The sequence below is a fragment of the Fukomys damarensis genome, unplaced genomic scaffold (assembly GCF_012274545.1).
Source record: "Fukomys damarensis isolate Sample0158 unplaced genomic scaffold, DMR_v1.0_HiC HiC_scaffold_38, whole genome shotgun sequence".
Taxonomy (NCBI): Eukaryota; Metazoa; Chordata; class Mammalia; order Rodentia; family Bathyergidae; genus Fukomys; species Fukomys damarensis.
This window is the reverse complement of record NW_022900950.1, coordinates 64,147,226-64,173,923: the sequence shown is the minus strand read 5'-3', so window position 1 is coordinate 64,173,923 and position 26,698 is coordinate 64,147,226. Positions and strand designations below refer to the sequence as shown.

At 36.0% G+C, this 26,698-nt stretch overlaps 1 long non-coding RNA gene across 1 annotated transcript; it reads left to right on the top strand.

Moving 5' to 3' along the window:
* LOC117284595 lies at window positions 1–26,698 on the top strand. Its single transcript, XR_004515683.1, has 4 exons — window positions 1–56; window positions 4,114–4,144; window positions 26,175–26,227; window positions 26,410–26,698. It is a non-coding gene; the product is annotated as an uncharacterized LOC117284595 (long non-coding RNA).

The window sequence follows — 26,698 nt, the reverse complement described above, 5'->3', positions numbered from 1 at the left end:
AGGAATTTTTCTAGTTGGAACACCCCTTCAGCCATGGCTCTTCATTTGAGAAACATGTATGTACTGTGTTTATTTTCATATGTGCATTGTTGACAACATTGGTTTTCATTCTCCCATATGTGAGTTGAGTACCCATGGGGTTGTAAACTCCACGAAGGCAGGAATTACGTTTCCTTCTTTGGTCTGGCTAAGTCTAGTTGAGACTCCCGGTACGGTGGCCAACGTCTCGACAAATGCTGGTGAAGGGGTGATCTTCTTTGCCTTGACACTTTTTAGAGGTTTAAAGCTGAAGAAATATATATATTATAAAAACCTTTAATTGTTAAACAGATGGGAACACCCAGTGTGACGTGCACCATCCAGGAGACCTTCGCACTGCCGTTTGAGGGCTCAGAGCTTGAAGGGCAGCTGACAAACTCAAAGAACAAATACACATCTTTTAAAAATTAAAGATTGGTTGTAATTTTAGCATACTCACACAATCGCCTGCCTGCTGAAAGGAGTTTATCCATAGTTCTTCAGTTTTTCTTTCCAAACTCAGCACTTGCTGTGTGCCAGACTGTGCTCTGGGTGCTGGGGATATAGTGGTGAACAACACTTCCCTCATGGAGCTAGTTTTCCTGGAGGGGCCCTACCGAGTGTGTCAGATGTCAGTGCTATCAGAAGAGGAATTGGGTTGGGTGAAATACAGTGGCACCTCAGTACTTGTTTATTCTAGGACATGCAATGAGCACCAAAAATTACAAGAACCAAGCACATTGTTTTGGCCAGAAAAGGTAGTGAGTCAAAGGCATATGATGCTGACAAATTCTAGCTTGCAAGGCAAGTATCAAATGAGTACTAGGACAGAAGTTTTGTGGCAAAATGTGTCAAGTGCCAAGTTCTGTGAGTCTCAAAGCAGTCGTTTGTAAACATTTCCAGGAAAGGTACCTACTGAGTGGATACTTGGGCATACATGAAGTAAGTGAGTGCGCAGATATCTGCAAGCACAGGGAACAGCGAGTCAGGATAAGAAGTATGCTTGGTATGTTCAGGAATTAGCAAAGAGGCACACATGACTGGAACAGGATGGGTGACCAAGAATGAGAGCAGAGAAGTACCCAGGGCCCAGATTGTGTAGGATCTTGAAAGGTATTCTATGGATTTAAGCTTTCACTCTGACTGAGGTTGTTTTCAGTTAGGGGTCCTCTGGCTAGCCTGTAAACTGTTAACTATTGTCACAGAATGAGTTAAGTGGAAGGAATTGGTTAAATGGGTAACAAGAGGCATGACAGGCAGCTGCTCCTATCCCTAGTTTCTAGGGAGCCAGAAAAATTGAAGAAGGTACAATCAGAAGCTCCTGGTGAGCCCTTGAGGAACTGTGGAGACACTTGCTGTCCAGTTGCTCTGGTCCCTGAGGTGCTGACATGGAGTTAATGGGAGGAGACCTGGGAGAAAGTTGGGTGCTAGAACCACGTGAGACAAATACCTTGAACTAGATGGCTGGAAACAACAGAAATTTGCTGTCTTATAGGTGTGAAATTAAAAACCTAAAATTAGGTATTTTTTTTTCCCTGAGGGATAGAAGGGAAACTATGTGGGCCTTTCTTCTAGCTTCTAGAAGCTGCCACCATTCTTTCCCTTGCTATGTAGGTAGTGTTCTCTCCGCCTTTCCTGTGTGTGTGTCCACCTTCATGTACAAATTTACCCTTGTTGTAAGGACAACAGCCATATTAGGATGCACCCTAATGACTTCCTCTTAATTAGCTGCAAAGCCCCTATTTCTAAATAAGTTTAAATCCACAGATACTGGCAGTTAGGAGATCAACGTCATCTTTAACACAAACGAAGAGGTTAGACAGGCATACTAAGGTGAGGGCAAGGAGCAGGTCACTTCTCTCTTCTTTTTGCCATCTAGCCCTTTTATAATGTTTTCTTAAGCCAGGCGTTTCTTCTTAGTACTGCTTTGGCTACATCCTGCAGATTTTGAAATGTTTTCTCTTCATCTTTGTTCATTTGAGGTACTTTCTAACTCCCTCTTGAGTTCTTTGACCCATAGGTTATTGAGAGATCTTACTTAGCTTCCAAATAATTGGGGACTTTTTCTGAAAACTTGCTGTCATTGATTCCAAACCAATGCCACTGTTATTAGGGTGTTATCTTAGTCATCAACAGAGCTCTGGAGACTCGAGAACCCACCTAAGATGTGGGCCTGGACTTTCAAAAGAGGCTACCTTGATATTGGCAGGTCACAGAGCCTGGACCTGTAGCCAGGTGTGTGATTGCTACTGATACAAGCTCAGTCGTTTCAGACATGACTAAAAGCCAACTCTAAGGCTGTCTGGAAGGAAACTCAGGAAGGTGCCATCTGCTGTTCTAGGGGTTTTTTATCTAGCAATAAATGTTTTTAGTTAAATAAGTATATGTAATGTGTGTAGAATCATGAATAAGATATAAATAATATGTAGTATCCAAATGTTTTTATAATGAATTAATTATAAACTAAGTATAATGAATTATGAATGAATCAACTCTAAACAATTAAATTGCATCCATTATAGAACTGTATACAGCTACAATTTTCTTTACTAAATATCAGTTTCCCATAACACCTGAATCACCCACAGTACTGTCAATTTTGAAGACATTTTCCTTAAATGGAATTGGAGAGTAAGTTAATGGGACCAGAGAGTGTTCAGAAATAGCACCAAGTCACAAAAGAGTGGAAAACAGTCTCCATCATGAAATTACCCCATAAACAGAATGATCACAGCTGAGATGACTTAGTAATTAATGGTTTTATCTACAGAACAAACTCATTTGTATCTCAACACTATGTAAATGACATGAGAAAGTATAATACCTTACCTATGTAAACAGCTAATAAAATATGGAAAACAGGATAAGTTCACAGACTTGAAGCCCACATCACTATAAATTGATTAGTTTCATGTGTATTAGGTGTTTTGGAAACTCAAGATTAATTTTCTGACTTGGACTCATTAAGATCACCCTGTAGAAAAGTTTAACTCCTCCATGAATATCTATTTATCAATTAGCTAAATGTGTGGCAACTAAGCCGCCAGAACAGATTATGTCAATGAGGATTTATTTATGATTGAATGAAACTGATTTTTGCATACTAGACCTTCATTTCTAGATGTTTTTAATTCTAGGATAATGTAAAACTATTAAGGCTTGTTTATTCAAAACAGGCTACCTTAATCAAGATAACTAATCCTCAAAGATACTAAGCTGCACTCAATTTTGGAAATTTGACGATCTAGCAAAACATGAAATGGGAAAGATAAGTATAAAACAAATCTAGTTAGATCAAATAAAAATATGTTGTCATTTAAACATTGTCAAATAAACATTTAAAGTATCACCTAGAAATAATTGTTCTGAAGAAAATGCTATATTATAAAAGTATTTTGTAGCTTAAAATGTGGATTTGCAAGTGTACTTGGCTATTTGGTCTGGAAGGGGACATACTTTTCTGAACACGTGCTCTGACAAACTGAAACAAAAAAAACTTAGCCTTTAAAATTTTGGACCAAAGAAATTGTTAAATTTATGGCAACACAATGTCAGATTTCATATAATATGATATAATTTAAATTTACTTGTATGATGTGGTTCAAGATAAGAAATTCTGCCTTATTCTAAAATCCATGAATTACACATATATTTTTTTTTTATTTTCAAAATGTGTGGTTTACTTATAAAGAAATTCTTGTTATTTTGTTGGAAAGAGGTCAAAATTTTATGTTCTGCCCAAGGGCATGAAATTCTGCAAACAGTTGCATTTATTAATGGTTGCAAGCACCTGGGAATTTTTTAGACATTACAGATTATTTTATATGCATAAATTCAGAATAAATGTTGAATATATGGAAAGGTTTTCTAACTTTAAAATCTATTTGTGTTTCACAAGACCAGAAATTTTTTGAGAGTCAAACTTTTGGCATTTGTCTTTGTTTACCTTACCTTATATGTGGGGATTTTTTCTATTTAAAATATCAGAAAAAAATATATCTGCAGACGAGGTAGCTCTCAATGTGTATTTGGATAGTTATAAATTATCCTCCATCAGGATTCCATATCCTTTAAAACACATTTTTTTTTCTTTAGGGATGAAGAATTGCATTGTGAGTTTTTCCATGTGAGTATAAACCAAAAATATATTGAGCCAGATTTTATTTTCCTTGTATTTGTATAAAATTGTAAGAATGTTTGGGAAAATGGGTCACAAACAAGGTATATGTTACACTAATACCAGAGCAAAGCTCCTCTGTTGTCCTTTTGATAAAATCCATTCAGAGTAGAGATCTGATTTCATAATAATTACCAACTCAAAAGCACAATTCATTTGTAATGAATACTGAAAGATTTTAAGTTTTATATTGAAATTTTTAAAAACAGTACTGTCAATTAAAAGATATGATTCGAGGAAAAATACTAAAAATAATTGTGTCCTAATTACCATATATACATTGTTTATTGCTTTTAAAAAATAGCTTAAAATGATTAGTAAGCACCTGCAGAAGAATAATTTTATTTGCTTCTTGAAAAAAAAATGGGTCTACACATGAGGTTCACCCAAAGCCAGCGCTACATCTGGAGACATGACATAGTGCTGAAACAAAGTCTTTGCTTTCAGCTGGGAGAAAAAGACCTTTCTGAAATGTTCTGATCTTGTGAGGAATGGATGTCAATTTAGTATCTCCTAGAAAGGAGTAGAATGAGATCTTATTTTGAATTTTAGTGCTGCCTTCTCTAAGTTTGTAATCAAGCCTTTTCTCCTTAATATGTTTTCTTCTTTGAAATTGGGATTTTTCTATTTTGTCCTTTTGGGACATAGTGAACTTCTGTTTCTACTGTGTTATTCTTTTATGGCTGATGGGCTCTTTCTGTTGTTGTTTTTCAGTTTCTTCTAAGAACTTTCTCTCTTGAATCTCTTTAATCAATTGTTTTTGTGAAACAAGTTTCTCCAGTGAAAAGTCAGCAGGAAGGACTATACCTGACCTTTTACTATATCCTAGGTATCCATAGGTTTTACAGCTATGACCTCATTTAAATATTTGCAGCAACTACAATGAAACTTTATAGGTAAACAGAAACTCAGTGAGATTATAAAAGTTATTGTGGTCACTTAGCTAGTAAGTCACAGAGCTATGCATAAACACAAACATGTTCAGAGACCAAACTCAATCTGTTTACTATGGTGTTTCCAAAGAGCTGGCTTGTGATGACTGTGATCTTAAACACAGATGTCTCACTATTGCTCTCATGCTCTGGTTATCTGTCTAATACTATATCTTTCTTTTTGCTCTTATTAGTGTATGTCTGTAATACATAATGGTTATGTTCATTACGGAGAAATGGTATATAACATATCTTGATTATTTTCAATCCTTTTACCCTTTTCCCTGATGCCTTCCATCTTCTTTATGATTTCCAAAAAAGACTGTCTTCTTATTTTCCACCATCTTTCCTTTATCTTATTTATTTGTTTATATTTTAGATTTCTAATACAAGAGAAATCATGTGCTATTTAACTTTCTGTGTTTGACTTAGTTTCTTTTTTAAAAAATTTCACTCAACATTAATGGTTGCAAAATCTATCCTTTTTCTTGCAAATGACATGATTTCATTCTTCTTTATGGCTAATGTTCATATACATCTATGAGATACAGACATCTATATGTGTATATATATATATATCTTTATGGCTAATGTTCATATACATCTATGAGATACAGACATCTATATGTGTATATATATATATATATATATATAATTTTCTTTATCCATTCATCTGTTGACAGGCATCTGGCTGTTTTCATGGCTTAGCTGTTGTGCTTGTTTGTTTGTTTTGGTACCAGGAATCAACTCAGGACCTTGCACTTTCAAGGCAGGCAGGGTGCCTCTGAGCTAAATTCTCAGCCCATGACTTAGCAATTGTGATTCCCCATGCTGTAAACATGGACATGCACAGGTCACTACAATCACTATAGTATAACATCTCCAACTCTTTGGGGAATATATCCAGGGGGGCATAGCTGGGCCAGATGAATTTATGATTTTTGTTTTTTGAGGAATCTCATACTTATTTCTATAATGGTAGTAGTTTACATTCCCACCAGCAATGTAAATGTCTTCCTTTTCCTCACATCCTCACCAGCATTTGTTGTTTTTGTGTTCTTGATAACGGCCATTCTGACTGGATTAAGATGGAATCACAGAGTTGTTTTGATTTGCATTTCCCTAATGGCTAAAGATGATGAACATTTTTTTCATGTATTTAATTGGCCATGTGTTTTATTTATTTATTTTTTTTTTAACCAGGGATCAAAATCAGGATCTTGTGCTTGTGAGGCAGGTAGTGGAACCACTGAGCTAAATCCCTGACCCCGTATTTCTCCTTTTCAGAAATGGGTTCATTTTTGTCCATTTATTACTGAGTCATCTATTTTGGGGGGGGTCAATGTTTTTGAGTTTTTTTTTAATATATTATAAATATTAGTCTTCTATCAGAATAGTTGGCAATTTTTCCCCCGATTCTATGGGTTGTCTTTGCACTGCTGATTGCTTTTTTTTTCCTCTCTGCAGAAGTTTTTAATTTGCTATAATCCCATTTTAAAAATTTTGGTACCAGGGATCAAACTCAGGACCTGTCACTTTCAATGCAGGCATGATGCCACTGAGCTAAATCCCAGCCCTATATTGATTCTTGATATTAATTAGTACCTCTGCTATTGAAGCTCTGAGAAAATGAAGAATAATGGAAACAAAGTCTTTGTAGATAGGGAGGGAGGGCTTGAAGGGAGGGAAGGGGAATGGGAAAAAAATAAGAATCAAGATTGACTATGTGAAGGTACAAATTTCCAACCATGAATGTAATTATATTGTATACACTAAATGTACCAATAAAATTAATTTATAAAAAGAAAAAAAAAGCTTAAGCACATAGATATAGGAATGTTGCTTGATGAAGAACCAGAATGTCCTTGCCTGCGCCTACAGCTTTAAGTATTTTCTCCTGCAGTATCTTCTGGGACTTTCAAAGCCTTTTTTTATATATAGGTATTTGGTCAATTTTGATTTGACTATTGTACAGGATAAGAGATAAGGATGTAATATCAATCTTCTGCATGTGGGTAACCAGGTTTCCTAGCATGGTTTGCTAAAGGGATTATCTTTTCTCCGGTGTGTGGGTTGGCCCCTTGTCAAAGGTCAGATGGCAGTAGCTGCATAGATTTGTTTCTCAAACTGACTCCATTTTCCGCATTCATTATGTGCTTTGTAATAAAACCACAAGCCTAATGGTATTTTAAAAAGAAACACACTCATTTTCCCACAATGTCTATGAATTAGAGATACAGACTTGGCTCCACAGACTCTGATTGTTGCTCTACAGGTGTTGGGTGGGCATCAGTTGCAGCCAAGGTGATGCTTGTGAAGGATTCCGTCCTAAGCTCATATGATTGTTGGTAGCACTCAGGTTCATGCAGCTGTAGGATGAAGGATTCTGTTTCTTGTTGGCTGCTATCCAGAGAGATCTTTAGTTGCTTGTTACATATCCCATAGAATAGGCTGGGTCACAACCTGGCAGCTTGCTGCTTCTTCTTCTCCAGCAAAGAATACTCCTTTCAAGATGGCCCTTACAGTCTTACATCATATAGTCATGTGTGTGAAGTCGTGTACATCTCATTCCCTTTGACATATTTAATTGACAAGCCACAGGTCCTGGCCACACTCAATGAAAAAGGATCCCACATATAAATCAGCACCAGGAATGCCAGGAGGTGGGCTTCTTAAGAGTACCCTAATGTCTGCCTGCCACTTCTTCCTACCTGTCAGGGCTCCCTGCTTAACATTTCTGCCGTGCCTATTCTTGTGCCTCATGTTTCTGTTTAAGTTGTTGATCTCTCTTCTTTTTCTGTTTAAGTTGTTGATCTCTCTTCTTTTTCGTGATGTGTCAGTCTCCTCCTGACTTCATACTTTTCATTGTCCTTTTAGATTGGATTTGTCATTTTCAATAGTAGACAATAGTACTTGGGGCTTTTTTTTTTTTTTTTTGCCTTTCACAGTCTTCTTTTTCTTTAAAATTCATTAAGTTTATCAGTACATTTTAGGTATATAATACAGTTACATTCATCATTGGGAATTTGTACCTGTACATGCTTTATCTTGGTTCTTAAATTTTCCCCATTCCCCTGCCCTCTCTTCAAACCCTGCACATTTCCTTATTTACAAAGGCTTTGTTTCCATTTTTTTCTTTTCTAATATTTTTTACTTTCCCTTCTGGGAAGCAATGTGACTTCTTCAAAAAAGGTATAAATGCAAGCATTCGCTTTTACCTTCCTTTTGCTGGCTTGTCAATCCATTCCAATCAGCCTTGTAACTCCAGTGTTCCACTGAAATGGTTCCTGTGAATTCTACCAATGGTTACCATGTCCAAGTATTATAACCAAATAATACTTTTCAGTTCTCATGTTATTTAATGACTCAGCAACATTCAATAAAGTTGAACACTGTGGTTTTAAAATATTCTTTTCGTTTTTTTTTTTCATATCAGGACACACTCCACATTTGTATTCTTCTGACTGCCTCTTCTCAATCTTCCTAGGTAGATTCTCCTTCTTTATAAAACTATTAAGTATTGTGCTGCCTGTGAATTCTGCCCAGGGTCCTCTATTACCCTCATTTACAATGCTCTCTGTCTAGGCAAGCCTTATCTGCTCCTGTGTGACTTGCATTTCTATCACTATGTCAAATAATTCCTAATTTATATATGTAGATCTGCTGTCTCACGGAGCACCAGAATCATAGCTTTTGGATATCTCTACTTTAATATTTCATGAGCATTTCAAATTCAGTATTTTCAAATTTAAATGAACAATCTTCATTCTGTACATCTCCACTTTTGTTGTCTATTTCTCACACAAATAGCACTATTATTTATCAGTTACCTGCTCAAGTCAGAAACCTATGAATGATTCTGATCATTGTTCTTCCTTATTCTCTATTTTTAATCAGTTATCAAATCCTGTTCTTTATACCTTTTAACTAACTAATCTGTGTACTCCTTGTGTACATTGAAACCATATAAATTTAAGTCAGATCACTGGAAACTATTCAACGATTCCCCACCTGGACTATTGTATCTCTCTTAACTTGTCTTTTGTGTATATACCTTTCTTTTTCTAATCCATCTTCTACATTGTAATGAGCAATCTTTTAAAACTATGGACCTAATCAGTTGCTTCCTTGCTTTAAGGAACTCTAATACTCAAGTTCTTTATTGTCCTAATAACATCAAATTCTTCAGCATACCTATAGGGAAAGTCAGATCCATGAGGGCTGAGTCTAGTGTTTTGCTGTTTCTCTAATGCCTTCTAGGTATAATACATAATATGTAGTTGGTACTTCATAAATATTGAATGAATTAATTATAACCATAAGACTCCATGTATTCTGTGCTCTGATTATGTCAATTAGCTTTTGCTGTGTAACAAATCATCTCAAAATGTAATAGTTTAAAATAAAAACTTATTTGCCCATAATTAGGTAGGTTTGATGGTCATTTCTTGTCTGGGCTGTCTTGCTGGGCCTGTAGGATCACCTGGGCACTTGCTGGAGATAGTCTCTCTCATATTGTTATTGGAGTCCTAGGACAGAAGGCTGACTCTTGGAGGTCCCAAAAGACCAGATTCAGCCACTTGCTGTGACAATCCAATTAAGAGAGATGAGTGGTGGTGAAACAGAAAAAAAAATTTTTTTTTTAGTGTGGCTACTCCAGAAAGGAATAGAGCTTTCAGTCCTAAACCCAGTCTTCGGGGTACTGACAATGCCTAAAGGATTTCATAGCGGAAACTAGGGCAGGGGACAAAATAGTTGTATAATTAAGCTGTTTTGTGCCAACTGTACTCTGGTTGAACATTATCTCAAGTCTGGTTCTGTGGGGTCCTACAGGCTCTGGGAAAATTATTATTACTTGGGTGGAGCAATCCAGTTGCAATCATGAGGTGTTTACTTCCTTTTGACTGGTGAAGCATGGAGTAGACAATTTGGTTGGTCATAGGATGACCTTTTGGAGACTTTGGAGAGCAATCTCTGTCTGTTGTAAAGTCATTGCCTACAGGGTTCCCTGATCTTGGAATTTAAAATAAAATGGGGAGGAGAAGTAACTCAAAGTATATATCAGAGGAACAAAATGGAGTCAGTCAAGATAATAACTGGGTCTTTCTTCAGGTTGGAGCAAAGGACAGTTTCAAAGGAACACCTGATACAATATATCTGGCCATTGCAGGCTGGTTGGTTTATCAGGGCCCAGGAGGGGCAGCACATATCTGGTCCACATAGGCTCTCATTCTCCAATGTTATGGCTTGTGTGTAGATGTCTTCTCAAAGCCTCATGCAATCATAGGTGGGGCTATTATCAGAGGTGGCTGGATCTAGAGTGTGTGATGCTGGGATTGATTAATGGTGCAATGCTAGGATCAAGGGTGCTAGGATTAAGGGTGTGAGTGCTACTCACCCTAGGTATCCTGGATGAGGTATAAAGGAAAGAAAGAGCTGTGGTCATTCCTTGCTTGCTTTGCTACCTTCTGCCTGCCGTGAGCTGTTTCTGCTCTGTCTTGTCCCTCTGCCATGTGCCACCCTGCCTTGGAGCCAGCTGACTGGACTGAAACCTCCACAAACTGTGAGCCAAATAAACCTTTCCTCCTTTAATTTTTTGTGTGGAGTATTGTTTCTCAGCAATGAGAAAAGTAACTAAGAGACCCAATAAACTTGTTTAGGCTTGTTCAGAAGTGGTGATGTTAAGGTTCAAAAGTGCAAAATAGGAGTGAAACCTTTTCAAGACATTGCTAACATCGTATCTGGTATTTTCTTATTGATCAAGGCAAGTCACATGGTGAAGGTACCCAAAGGAATGAACAAACTCAGGGCTTGTCTAAAGTCACTTTTCCTTGTTGGGAGAACAAAATACCTGATACTCATAAGGAGGAAAGGATTACTTTGGCTCATGGTTTGCAGAGGTTTCAGTCCATCGTGGCTGGCTCCAAGGCAAAATGCCATGGCACAGGAGCACAGCAGAAGAGAAGCTGCTTGTGGCATGGCAGCAAAGAAACAGAGAGCAGCTGGTGAGGGAGATATACTCTCCTAGGCCACATCAGCAATGACCCCTCTTTTGACGAGAGTCCACCTCTTAAATTCAGGCAAGCTATACCACCTCATACTCCTACCACCTTCCGAAGGGCCTGCCTATGATCACATGAATCTTTAAGGGGGCATTTAGAAATAAAACATAATGTTTTGTCCCCAGCCCCCAAAAGACTCATGCACATCTCTTTACACAAGATACATTTAGTCCATTTCTAACATTTACCAAAGTCCTCACCATTCCAGCATTGCTGAAAAGACCAAATCCAAAGTCTTCTATGAGACTTAAGGCAAACTTAGCTATGAGCCCCTGCAATATCAAAAAGAAGTTGAATACTGTAGACACACAACAGCACAAGATAAATATTCCCACTCCAAAAGGGAGAAATATAGGGAAAAAAACAGTGGGACCAAGGCAAGCAAGACAAACATTAAATCCCACAGTTCCATGTCTAGTGTAATCTGTGATGAGACATGAGTGCCAAAGGACTTGCGTGACTCTAACTCTACAGCACTGCAGGTGTTTGCAATTCTTATGACTTCTTTCTTGGGCTGGCTTTGTTCACTCCTTGCAGCTTTCCTCAGACATTTCATGTACCTGGCATCTCCGACTTTCCACGGCCTCTACTCCACTTTTGGTTTTACCTTCTCAGCTTAGCACACTGCTCTCTCAGGGACACACTTTCTGGCCTCCCAGGTCTTCTGAAAACTAAGTGGAAGTCTTCCTGACCCCGAAACTCTTTAATTCTTCATGTTCATAAAACCAGCATGATGTGGATGATTCTATCTGCTGCCAGCTTGAGCAGTAGTGAGGCTCTTTTGAATATGGCTGTACTGGCCTCTGAGTGCCTGGATGGCTGAGCACTTTGAACTGAATCCTGAGGATAATCAGTGTTCTAAGTTGCTATTCTCTGACTAGGAGCTCTCTGTGTGGGTCTCTCTTCTCAAAGAAATCTTTCACTTTTGCAGCTTCAAACCTGCAAAGGGGTCCTGCTGGTTCCTATGATGCCCTCAAGATCTTTTCTATTGTCCTGTTATAAAATACTTGGCTCTTTTTATTGCTTATCTTTTTAGACACCAAAGTCTCCTTCTGGTAAAAGTGAAAACTTTTTAAATGAATTTTTTGTTCGTGATTTTCAGTGTAAACGTGGCTAAAAGGAGCAAGCAGTAACCATGCTACAGCCTGAATATTGCCTGAAATTTTCTCTTCTACATGAATTGGTCTGCCATCCTTAATCAATCTCCCACAAAGTTTCAGGATACGAGAACAGTGTTGACAAATTTTCTACCAGAGTGTGTGGCCTAGAATCCAACTGTCAATAGATCCTTATCGCCACCTGAAACGTCCAGTGTCTAGCCTGTACCAGCTACAATACTTTCATCATTGTATCTTCTGAGCTTTGACCAGAATCTTCCATCAAGCTCAGATTATGGCATCTTAGAGCTTCTCTAGCCTACATCTCCAAATCTTTCCAAACTCCTCCCATGAATTAGTTCCAAAAGCTGCTAAGCTACGTGGTCAGGCAATGGCCTCACTCTGATACCAAAATCTGTCTTAGTTACCTTATTGCTGGGGGAAAAATACCTGACATCCACAGTGTAAAGGAAGAAAGGTTTAATTTGGTTTACAGTTTGCAACGTTTCAGTCCATCATAAGCTACCGGCCTCCATGGCATGGAAAAGGAGAAGCTGCTCATGGCACGGTGAGAGGGGAAGCAAACACGCATCAAAGGAAGAGGTGGGGACGGCAACGAACCCTTCCAAGCTACTCCCCCAGTGACGAAGCTCTTCTGACCATACCTACCTTCTAACACCAAGCTAGCTATGCCATCCCCATAACCCAATCGCCTTCCAAAGGTCCTGCCTATGATCACATGAAGTTTTAGGGGATATCTATAAATAAAGTTTGATAGGACCATTACCACAACAACCTCCTATGTTACCTTTGTAGCTTCATCTTGATGAAGCCACCCTTTTTTATTTCCACACCAGTCATATAGTTTATTTCCTTTGAGTAAAATTTGTGGGATTATCTACTTGGGTGGTTTGCTGTCCTCCTCCTCTTCTGTCTTAATGAGCCTGTTTCCTCAAGAAAGTGTTAAAATATGTGTCCACATGTGTAAAATGGAATAAAAATAGCAGTGGTTTAAATAAGATTGAGGTTTTTACTCTTTCTAAACTGATATGGTTGTTATGCTCTGAATATCTGCAGAGGCCTGACTTATTTTTACTTCCGTAGAGTTTTCCTTATCTTTTGGATGTCTTATCACCATGATTGCATTCCAGCCTGCAGAAAGTGAGGGATGGAGAGTATTTGCTACAAATTATTTGCATGACTCAATTTAGTTGAAAAAAAGGAGACAGTCTTTGTTATGAATATGTATCGAGGTCAAATACTATTACCGTGGAATAAAGAGAAAACCAATATTGGAGGTCAACTTGCATTACATTCAACTTAAGTTAATTTCTTCTGCAGAAAATTTCCTACAGCCTCATTCAAGATCAGCTCTTCCTTGGGGGATTCCATAGCAGCATTGCATATTTCTCCACAGAGCCCTTTGTTCTTGGCTGTCATCAGTCAACAGCAGTTATTCCTCTTAGCCTGTAGATAGACCAGAGGAAACATTCTTTTTATTTACATCATTATTTTCTTAGTACCTGGAATAATGTCTGGCACAACGTAGGTAATTGGTGCATATTGGTTGTAGAATAACTGTAGGCAGGGCAAGAGCAATTTCATATTGGTCCAGGAGAAAAGAAGATTGGTTGTTTTTATAATTTTATGATTCCAAATTTTAAATGAAGAAAAAGCATGACATTAAAATGAAAACCAAAAGTCAATATTTAGTTAATTGCTAATAAGAAGTTGTTGAAAATAAATGATACTCCATTTCTATTAACTGTAATTAAAAATAATTCTTGGACATGTGGTTTATTAGAACTGAGTATTTCAACAATATAGTTAACAAACCAAACAAAAACATTGTCAAGTAATTTTTCTTTGATCTGTATGAAGTAGAGCTAGCTTCCAAATTGCAGCATAAATCTGAACATTCCAAATTCCCATGTCTTTTGTCAGCAATTTTGTTACAGGTATTAATATTCAGGGAAATTAAAAGCAACTTCCTAATATCTCAAGTCTTTCAAATGTGATCACTATAAAACTCAATGGTAATTATTTTCACTATTTAAAAATGCTTTGAGAAGTATTCTTTCTGTTTTTTTTTTTCAAGGTTCTCTTATTTGAGGAACCAAGAAACTTACAGGTCCATGTAAATTTCTCCCATTTTATTATACTCATGGAGAATTAACATAATAATGTTGAACTAAAAATACATGAACTATAGATTTTTAAAAATTGTCTCTGCCTTAAGGATAAAGTTATTGCTAACCTCATAATATTATGAGTTTGGAAATATTCCTTGTAGTTCACATTTTGGAAGATTTGAAACAGTATAAGTGATACATCTTGAATGTTTGGTAGAATTTCACCATGAAGCCATCTGGTCCTTCTTTTTTTATTGGAAGGTTTTAAAATTACTTCTTCAATCTCTTCATTTGTTGTGTATTCAAGCTCTCCATTTCTTTCCAATTCAATCTTAATAGGTTGCCTTTTTCTAGAAATTTATCCATTTCCTCTTGGTTACCCAGTCTGTTGGCATATAATTGTTTACAACCATCTCTTATGATCCTTTTAATTTCTGAGGCATCTGTTGTAATGTCCCAATTTTTATTTCTGATTTTATTTATTTGAGTCTTCTTTCTTTTTTTCTTAGTCTAACTATGGCTTGATATTTTGTTTACTTTTTCAAAAAATAATTTGGTTTTATTGACTTTTCTATGGTTTTTCTCTTCTCTGTTTGATTTATTTCTGTTCTGATCTTTATTAGTTCCTTCCTTCTTCTAACTTTGGATTTAGTTTGTTTTTTCTAGCTCCTTAAGGAGTAATACTAAACTTTTGATGTAGATCTTTTTAATGTAGACATTCATTGCTATGGACATCTCTCTTAGAATTTATTTTACCATATTTCACAGGCTTTGATATGTTGCATTTCATTGTCAATTATCTCAAGACATTTTAAATTTTTTCTTGTGATTTCTTTTTTTCTTTTTCATTGAGTTTATTGGTATTTTTTAGGTATACAGAACAGTTACATTCATCATGGGGTCTTGTACTTTTACATGACAGATCTTGGTTCTCATTTTTCCCCCTATTCCTGACCTCCCTTCACCCCCCCATCTCTTCTCTATTTACAAAGACATTATTTCCTTTTGTCTTTTCTCATATTTTTTCTTTTCCCTTATTTCCTTTCCCCTACCCTTCCAACTTCCCCTACACCTTTAGCCCTTTTCTTCCTATTTCATGTTATCAATATAATTTGAATCTTATTTATGCTTTTAGTTTTTCATACCAGAGAAACTATTTAGTATTTACATATATGTGTCCTGTTTATTTCACTTAAAAGTATGACCTCAATATGCATCTGTTTTCCTAAAATTGACTCCAGTTTCTCATTGTTTATGGCTGAGTAGTATTCCATTTTATAGAAAAACCACATCTTCTTTATTTAGTCTCCAATTGATGGGCAATTGGGCTGTTTCCAAGTTTTAGCAATTATAAACTGTGCCACTATAAACATGGGCAAATATATATATTGCTGTGGTATGATTCTCTCAATTCTTTTTGGAAGATACCCAATGGAAGGCTAGGAAGGTCAAATGGAATCTCTAATTCTAGTTGGTTGAGTTATCTCCACATTGATTTCCACAGTAGATGCACCAGTCTGAACTCCCACTAACAATGGAGAACAGTTCCTTTCTCCCCACAACCCCACCAGCATTTGTTATTGGTTGATTTCTTGATAGCAGCCATTCTTTCTGGGGTGAGGTGGAATCTCAGTGTTGTTGTTGTCTGCAACTCTTGAATGACCAATGATTTCGAACATTTTTTCATCTATTTATTTGCTGCTTTTACTTCTTTGTATGAGAAATGTCTGTTCATTTCAGATGCCCATTTTTAAATTGGGTCTTTATATTTGGGGGCCTGAACTTTTGAGTTATTTATATATTCTAGATAGTAGTCCTTTGTCTGAGGAGAAGCTGGTAAAAACTTTCCCCACATTGTAGGTTGTCTCTTAGCTCTTTGGTGGTTTCTCTTGAAATGTAGAAACTTTTTAATAAGATGGGATCCCAGTTGCTGATTCTTTGTGCGACTTTCTTTGCTACTGAGGATTTGTTCATATAGTCTTTTCCTATGCCAAGGTTCTACCTAACTTATCTTCCAGCAAGTTTAGTGTTTCTGTTTTAATATTTCGATCTTTAATACACTTGGATTTTAGTTTAGTGCATGGTGAAAGATAGGGATCTAGTTTTAATCTTTGGCAGGTTGAAATCCAGTTTTTCCAACACAGTTTATTCAAGAGGCTATTTTTCCTCCACTGAGGATGGTTGGCTCCTTTGGCAAAGATGAGGTAGCTGAGTTCATCTGGAGTTGTTTCTGTATCTTCTAATCTGTTCCACTGCTCCTCGGGTGTGTTTCTTTGCCAGTACCATGCAGTTTTTATCGCAATGGCTTTCTAGTATAGTTTCAAGTTGAGGATTGTGTTACCCCCTCATGTCTCTGTTACCTAGAATGGTTTTTGCATTATAGGTTTCTTCTTATTCTAAATGAATTTTTGGATTATTTTCTCTAGTTCTGTGAAATATACTGTTGGGATTTAAATTGGGATTGCATGGAATCTGTATAGCAGTTTTGGTAGTGTGGCCATTTTCATTATGTTGATTCTTCCCACCCAGGGGCAAGGAACATCTTTCCATTTTCTTATATCCTCTTTGATCTCTTTTTTCAGAGTGCTGTAGTTTTTAGTGAAGAGGCCTTTTGCTTCCTTTGTTAGATTGATTCCTAGATACTTCATTTTTTGGATGTTATTGTGAAAGGAATTGTTTTCCTAATTTCTCTCTCAGTGAGTCTATTTGTGTACAAGAAGGCTATTGATTTTTGAGTGTTGACTTTGTATCCAGCTACTCTGATGTATCTGTTAATTAAGTCTAGCAGTCTTTTGGAAGAGTTTTTTGGGTCTTCTATATAGAGTATCATATCATTAGCAAATAGTGACAGTTTAACTTCTTTTCCTGTCTTTATTCCTTTTATTTCTTTCTCTTGTCTGATTGCTGTGGCTAATGTTTCTAGAACTATATTGAATGGGAGTAATGATAGTGGACAGTCTTGTCTTGGTCCTGATTTTAGCATGAACATTTTCAGTTTTTGACCATTTAGAATGATGTTGGCTGTTGGTTTTTCATAGATAGCCTTTATCAGGGTGAGATAAAGATCATCTATTCAAATTTTCTGTAGGGTTCTTATCATGAATGGGTGTTGAATCTTGTCAAATGCTTTTTCTACATCTATTGAGATGATCATATGGTTTTTTGTCCTTGACTCTGTTAATATAGTTTTTTGTATTTATTGATTTACGTATGTTGAACCATCCTTGCGTTCCTGGAATAAATCCAACTTGGTCAGGCTGTATGATCTTCTTGATTATCTTCTGTATTCTGTTTGCCAGTATCTTATTGAGGATTTTTGCAGCTATGTTCATTAAGGAGATTGGCCTGTAGTTCTCTTTTTTGGCTGGATTTACCCCTGGTTTTGGAATCAAAGTAATACTTGCTTCCAGGAATGAATTTGGAGGTATGTCTTCTCTTTCAATTTCACTGAAGAATTTAAAGAGTAGTGGCAATAGTTCTTCTCTAAATGTCTTGTAGAATTCAGCAGTGAAGTGTCAGGACCTTAGCTTTTCTTTGTTGGTATATTTTAAATTACATTTTTAATTTCACTGATTGTAATTGGTGTGTTCAGATTTTTTTCAACTTCATTCAACTTTGGTACTTCATAAGTATCTAGAAATCTGTCCATTTTTTTCTGTGTTTTCATTTTATTAAAGCACAAGTTCTCGAAGTAGGTATTGATCACCCTCTGGATTTCTGATGGATCTTTGTGACTTCACTTGTTTCACTCCTAATTGCATGGATCTGAGCCTTTTCTTTCCTTTTTTGACAAGGTTGGCTAAGGTTTTATCAATTTTATTTATTCCTTTGTAAAACTAACTCTTAGATTCATTGATTTTTTTTGTATCATTCTCTTAGTCTCCATTGCATTGATTTCTGTTCTGATCTTTATAATTTCCTCCCTTGTACAAGCTTTGGGTTTTTCTTATTCTTCTTTTTTCTAGGAGCTTAAGATTCATCATTAGGTTGTTTACTTGAGCTCACTTTGTTTTCCTAGTGTGGGCATTAACTGCTATGAACTTTCTACATAGAACTGCTTTCATTGTGTCCCATAGATTCCTGTATGTTCTATTGGCATTATCATTTATTTGTAAAAACTGACTAATTTCTTCTTTAATTTCCCCTGTGACCCAATGATTGTTTAGCAGAGTGTTATTCAATTTCCATGTGAAAGCTCTTACAATTTCTTATGCTACTGATCTCCAGTTTAATTGCACTATGGTCTGATAATACACATGGATAACTTCAGTTCCTTTGCATTTATTTAAACATGTTCTATGAGCTAGTATGTGGTCTATTTTAGAGAATGACCCATCTGCAACTGAAAGAATGTATATTCTGATTTTGTGGAGTGGAACGCTCTGCAGATGTCTATTAAGTCCATTTGTTCAAAAGATTGGTTCTGTTGTAGTATTTTGTTGTTGATTTTTGTCTAGATTATCTGTCACACTATTTGTGAAGTGAGGTATTTAGATCCTCCACTACAATTGTATTAGTGCTTATTTGGTTTTGTATGTTCCTTAATATTTGTTTTGTGCAGTTGGGGGCATTAATATTTGCTGCATATATATTTATGTTTGTCATCTCTTCCTCTCGGATTATTCCCTTTACAAGGATGTAGTGACCTTCTTTGTCTCTCTTAATAAGTTTTCATTTGAAATTTACTTTGTCTGTGAATAAGATAGCTACTGCTGCTTTTTTCCTGGGCTCCTATTGCATGGAGAACTGTTTTCCATCCTTTTACTTTCAGTATATGAGTTTCTTTTTGAACTAGGTATGCTTCTTGTATACAACATATTGCATTTTGCTTCTTAATCCATTTTGCCACTCTATTTCTTTTGGTTGGTGAATTGAGGCCATTAACATTGATGGTTATAACTGATATGTATTGACTTATCACTGTCATGTTGTTGGCTCTTTTTGATTTTTCCCTCTCTTCATTTGGTTTCTTGCCTTGCCTGATTGATTTGCATTGTTAGGCCTCATGGTGTTGTGACCTTCACTATCTTTTTCTAGGATAATGTTTAGAATTGTTTGGTGCTGGTTTGTTATTCATGAAGATTCTCAGGTGTTCTTTGTCAGGGAAATATCTCATTTCCCCATCCATTTTAAAAGAGCATTTTTCAGGATACATCAATCTAGGATGGATGTTGTTTTCTTTTAGGGCTTGAAATATCTCACTCTAGGCTCTCATTGACCTGAGGGTTTGTGTTGAAAGGTTTGCTGTGATTCTGGTGGGCTTCCTTTGCATGTGATTTTTTTCAATTCTCTAACTGCTTGCATGCGGTATTTTGTTCTTCTGTTGGGTTTCCAGGATCTTGACTATTATATGTCTAGGTGTAGGGGTTTTTTTTTGTTTTTTTTTTTTAATCATGGCTAGTTGGGATCCTGTATGCCTCACTTATCTGTATGTCAAATTCTTTTGCTCTGTTTTGGAAGTTTTCTGTCATTAATTCTGTGAAAAGTTTTTTGTTTTTTTTTTTAAATCACTTGTACTTTCTCCTGCTTTTTCTTGGCCTCCTATCAGTCTTATATTATTCTTCTTTGCATCATCTAGGAGCTGTTGAATTGATTTTTCATGGTCCTTTACTATTTTTAAGAGATCTCTCTTTTCATGGTCACTAACTGCCATTCTGTCTTCTATATCTGATATTCTGTCTTCAGATTGGGTCAGTGTCTAGTGTATACTTTCAATAGAGTTTTTTAATCTCCTGGATATTTATTTGAATTTGTTTCATGGATTCCATTTCTTTCCTATGTTGGACATTCATGATTTCCATTTCTTTCCTATGCTGGGCATTCATGGCTTTTTTCATGGTCCTGAACTCATCTATTTTTTTTTTTTTTAAATCTGTTTCAGGTCTAGAGTCTTTAATTATATCTTTCATTGTGCTCACCACCTCTGTAGTTTTCTGGGAAATTATTTGTTTTGAATTTTTCTAGAACTTTTTTGATGTTCTGTTACTTCCTGTGCTGTGACTTCAGGGTGTCCTGGTGGTTGATTGTCAGACCTTTCCACCTCTTTTTCCCTAGAATTTGCCATTGGTGAGCTGGAAGTGTGTGTTTGTGCTTGCTTAAGTGTTTTCTCATTTTTATTTTTTGTTGTTGATACTGTTCTTGTTTTAATTCCTGGGTTAATTCTTCAATCTTCCTGATATAGCTGCTCTTTAGGATTTGAATCTCTAATGACTCAGAGACACTCTCATTTTCATAATATCAGGAAAGACAACTGACTAAATCAGTCACAACCCTTTAGCCCAATTGATGCAATCAGCAACACATAGCATCAAGCACAGCTTAGAAATTGACAATTTGTGGTAGTTATTAATCTATCACCTTTAACCATGTGAATGAAATCAAAATTGGGGGCCAGCCCAAAATATGTTTATAGTGAATACACTCTTCAATATAGCAACTTTACCCTTCAGGATTGGGACTTAGAAGGAGTTGGGAGGAGAACAGATAGGTAGAAGGACAGGAGAAGGTTTCAATTGAAGCCAAAGGACACAGGATGATCATGCAAACTCTATGAAACTGTTGAAGACAAGAGGGAAAGACAGAGTGCAAGAACACTGACAAGAATAGAACAATTTAACAGTAATAGGGAAGCTATAAATTGTACTCAGTTTCCCTTGAAACAAATGACAATCAAGAGAAGGACAAAGAGAAAAGTGAAAAAGAAAGAAGAAATCTGAATTAGGGCAGACGCAGGAACAAAGAGGGAGATGAAGAACAATGTGGGGGAGCAAGAGATTGAGTGGGAAGAAGAAGAAAGAAAGAAAAAAGGAAGAATTTGAAGAGTGGAAAAAATAAAATTAAAAATAAGAGGAAAAGAAAGAAAAAAATTTGAAGGGCCTCTTTCAGGGTATATTTCTGCTGTCACAGTAGACAATGTGGGCAGCAATGTGCAGAACTATGTCAATTAGTCTAGCTAGCTAACAGCAGACCCCTGAAGATTCAGGCTTAATTCTGGCTCCAAGGCCCAAGTTGGGCTCCCTGACCTCCTACCGGGTTAAACTCTGCAAGGTTCTATGGCAGGTTCCTGCTGCCCTTCCCCTCAAGATAGTCCAGGTTCTGATGGGAGGTGGTGATCCCTTCAACTTACCAACTACAAGAGGTCTGGTGTGCCTTTCTGCAATTGTTTACTTCCGTTCTATCTTCTGGAGGTCAGTACGATGGCCTTTATGACGACCTGTGCCTCTGCAGTGTGGATCCAGGTACCCGCACAAGCAGGAAGCTCAAGAGCATGGGGTGGGGCGATGCAGCAGGCACACCCACACGGCTGGGCAGTGCTCACATGTTTGCTCTGATGGTGGCCCAGGCGCTAGGGGGTGGGGAAACAGCCTAGTTCCCTTGTTGTCTGGGAAGTCCTCACTGATCTTGTGATTTCTTCTTTGACCCATTGGTTGTTCTGAAGCATAGTGTTTTAATCACCACATATTAATCTCATCAAAAATCTTCACTAAAATTCAACCAAATTCAACATCATGTAAAAAATATCATACATCATGATCAGGTGGGATCTATTACTGATCTAGAAGACTGGTTTGAATAAATATGCAAATAAAACAATGTGCTATGTCACATTATCAAAATGAAAAGATAAATCCACATGATCATTCCTGATACAAGAAAAAAATATTCAACAAAGTACAGCACCTTTTCTTGATAAAACCCCTTAACATTTAGATATAGAAGTAAATTTCCTCAATGTAAGAAAGTACATTTATTGCAAAAAAACCCACAGAAACCCCACAACTGACATATAGTTAATGGTGAACAACTGAAAATACTTTTACTAAGATTTTGTTCAAGGTGGGGATGCCAATGTGTACCACTTGTATTCAGCTAGTAACTGTAATTACTAGCAAGAGCAATTAGACAAGAAAAAGAAAAAAAAAAGACACCTAAATTGGAAGATAAGACAAAGAATTTGTAGATACATATTTCTATACTTATAAACCTCTAAAGAGTACACACACACAACCCCCCCACACAGAGTAGATCAAATAAATAAATTCAGTAAATCTGCAGTATACAGAATCAACAGATAAAAATTAGTAATATTTCTACACATGAAGAATTATGAATAAACTTAAGGAGGCAAAACATCTGTACAATGAAACTATAAAATGTTGGTTAATGAGATAGAAGGAAATGCAAATAAATGGAAAGATATCACATTATCACAGATCAGAAAAATTAATACTGTTAAAATGTCCATACCACCAAAACTATATACAGATTTGACACAATTCCTGTCAAAATTTCAATGACATCATTCACATAGAAATAACAATTCTAAACTTTATATAGAACCATAAAAGATTCTGACTAGCTCAAACAATTCTGAGTAAGAAAAACAAAGTCAGAGACATTGCATTTCCTGAATTAAAATTGTGTTGCAAAACTCCATTAATCAAAATAACATGGCACTGGCATGAAAACAGACACACAGACCGATGATACAGAATAGAGAGCCCAGAAATACATGAGCACATATATAGCCAACTATTTTTAACAATGGCATAAAGAGACACAAAGACAAAGAACAGTATTTTCAATAAATGATTTTGAGAAAACATGATTTCCATATGCAAAAAATTAGATACCTACACAAAATTAACTCAAAATTGATTAAAAACCCTAATGTAATGCTTTAAACAATAAAAATTCTAAAAATGAACATAGAGGAAAATCTCTGAAACACTGGCTTTAGCAACAATTTTCTTTTGTTAGAGACCAAAAGTTTAGGCTACAAAAAATTTTTACAGAATAAAACCATTTCTAACTAAGAATCTCTGCACAGCAAAGAAAATAAGCAATAAAATAAAATGCAGATGGTGGACTGGAAAATATATTTGCAAGCCATATATCTGCTAAGATATTTATAAAGAACTCTTATAATTCAATAAAAGGAAAATCATCCAATTAAAAGGAGCAATAGACTTGAACAGATGTTTCTCTAAAGAAGACATAAAAATGACCAAAAAGTACATAAAAAAATAGTCAAATCACTAATCTTCAGGAAAATGCAAACAAAGAGCACTGTGATATCACCTCATATTCATAATGATGGGTATTACAAAAAAATGATAAACAGTGGTAAGGGTATGATGAAAGGGAATTCTAATATACTATTGTTGAAATCCTCATCTTGAAAAGATATGTGCACTCACTCCTGTGTTTACTCTAACACTATTCATAGTAGCTAAGATAAGGAAATAATATAAATTCTCATAGATAAGTGGCCTATAAATGTGATGCATAAATATATAAGTGTATTTATATCTATTCCTCTGCCTGTCTATACCTGTATCTATTCTGACTTGCAGTAAAGCATTTCTTCTATCAATGTGATCAAAGCTCAGTCAGCAGAGTAGAAGGCTCTGGACAGACAGATCAGATCAGGCAAATCTATTGGACTATTTTCTTTAGTGATCAGAACATTTTTTTGAAATCAATAATACTGTGAATTTCAAAAATCACCCCATCAGAATACTGGCTTTGTGACTAAAGGAGTGATTTCTAGGTATTCTGTCTTCTTAACTTTTATTAATACTTTCATAAGGAAATGTTACCATGGCGGTTGTACCTTATATTTTCTTCAATTTTTATATATAAATATTTACATTTAGGTAATAGGATCTATTAATTAAGATATAGGGAAGTGAGGCAACCTTGAAATTTGTACATTGTGAAAGGGGCTATTAACTAATAGTTTCTCAAATAATACCATGTCATACTTTCTGATTAAATGGACGTTAATGTCCATGCATATAAAGAAAAAAAGATGGAGGTGAATTGCCCTTAAAACACATTAATGAAGTAAAGCTCAGCAGCCAGTGTCTGAAAAAGAACATGAGAATATTTCTGTTTTGTTTCTGCTTCATTATTGAATTAATATCCACTGACAAGATCAGGTGTCACTCTGATACTACAGCCTATTTTAGAGAGCAAGATCTAAACTCAAATTTAGAGAAACATGCATATTGATCCCTCAAGTGTTCCTTATGGAATCAGGGGAAAACTATGAAAACCAGAAGGATCAAATTTTTAACTTCTATTCATTAATGTACGACAGTTAAAAATCAGGTTTTGTATTATTTCATGAATCAGCAGAGTCAATGTCAGTAGGGATAGAGAAGAAAGTCCTCGGAACAGTTAAGAACTTCGTTTTCTTAAATTACATTGTGAGCACATAGAATAATTTTTGATGGATAATCATTTTAAAAGAACCTTAAGAACCAATAACATAAAGCTTTGTCTCAAGTGGTGTGAGTGACATGACTGAATGTGAGAAATAAATGTGATGAGTATTTTTTGTTTGTCTAGAAGTAAATTTTATTGTGTATATTTGAGGTTTACAATGTGATTTTCTGGGATACATATAAATAGTAAGATGATTTTTATAGTAAAGTACATAAACATTATCATCTTACATCATTAATTTTTTGTATGATAAAAGCAGCTAAAATCTACATAACAATAAAATCCCAAATGCAACACGATTTTAACTTCAGTTTTTGTACTCTACATTAACTGCCAAACTGTTCATTTTTTCAAATCCTTTGTGTTATGAAAGCCCCCATGTTCATTTCTCTAAATGAAATTCTCCTTAATTGAAACCCAGGGACATTTTAAAGAAAATTTAGTAAACCGATGCTTCCTTGGCCAAAAACATGTCTGTGCTATAAAGCAAACAGTGAAGAGAACCCAGGAAGGGAGATGCGGACTGTCTGCTGAGCCACGTCCTAGCTCTTTTCCCTGGAAATCTTGTCCTTGCACAGAACTCCCTGGAAACCAATGAGGGAAAATTAATGTGCCACCCAGAGCAGAGAAAATGGACATCTGCTGAGTTAATATTATGGATCATAAGAGTAACTCAAAGACAGTTCTTTCAATAGGGTGCCTACCATAGTGGCTATATAATACTTCCATGAACCTTATCTTTACCTTCTGAAAAGAAATTTTGTTTTTTTTCTAAAAAAAAAAAAAAAAGGTACTGCTTAACATCCCCAGAATACAGTATGAATGAGCTTTTAAAATTTTATTCTAATTACAAGACAAATATATTCTCAGTATAGAAGATGAGGAATACAGAGAAAACTCCAAAGGAGTTTCCAAACGAAACAAACATCCATATCCTAAGATAAAACATTTTGGCATATTTAACAATGTCCATTGCCTTGAAGCCAAAATTTGGCATTTTTGTTAAACATTATTATTATTAAAATTTGGATATATTTTATTTCAATGATGGCTATGAAAGCAGAAAGCAAAAATGACTTTTCTTTTGACCCCCAGGCCTTTTCATTAAACTACATCCTCCATCCTTTCTTGTTTTCTTATTTTGAGTCAGACTCTTGCTAAATTGCCACGGGATTCAAGTTGGACTCAAAATGCTGCAATACTGCTGTCTTACCCCTCCAAAATATTGGAATTACAGGCATTCATTGGAATCACAGGCATTCAATTTTTAAAAACAGATATAGTAACACACATAAAGAACATTTGGGCATTATGCTCTTGGAAAGTTTGAAAAACTAGACAGTTAATGCTTCCCTTGCTTACAATATTTTAGTCTCTGTGTTGGACTTGCCCTCAAAACTGGTATATGAGCCCAGACACAAAGCATCTTGTCACTTTATAACATAAGTGCTTCTTTAAAGCTAGTTCTTTTTCTTGTCCTTCCCTACTCCCTCTTTTACATATTTGATTGTTTTGTTTTTCAGGTCATCTTCACCTGGAGAAGCAAAGCAGAGCCATTTGCAGATCAGTTGTGAAGGTAGGCTCAACTTCAGCCATTTCTGGATGTGAAATGATGTTGCGCATAAATATTCCATAATTATGTACCAGTCATTGTATCCAAACTGCAGAAAAGCAGCTCAGCAGTTTCAAAACTGACAAATTCAAAATTTAGATTTTAGTAACCTAATGATAAAGGCAAACTTTTCTCTTCACCTTCAGCTTTTTCTCCTTTGCAAGTTCATCATTTCAAGCACAGAAGCTGCAAGATTTCTTGAAAACACTGAGGACACATGGAAGCACATCAGCAAGTGTGACTGGCTAAGTCACAGCTGACATTGCCATAGGAAGATTGGACGTGTGGGGTGGATTATAGAATGTGTCTGATCATGGTGCACCCTCATAACCAATGCATGTGATGGTGAAGAGCAGGTGATGAGTTGTAAACGTGTGTTTCCTCTTAACTGTGGAGATGAGACGGATTGGCACAGGAGACTTTAGAAAAAAGAAA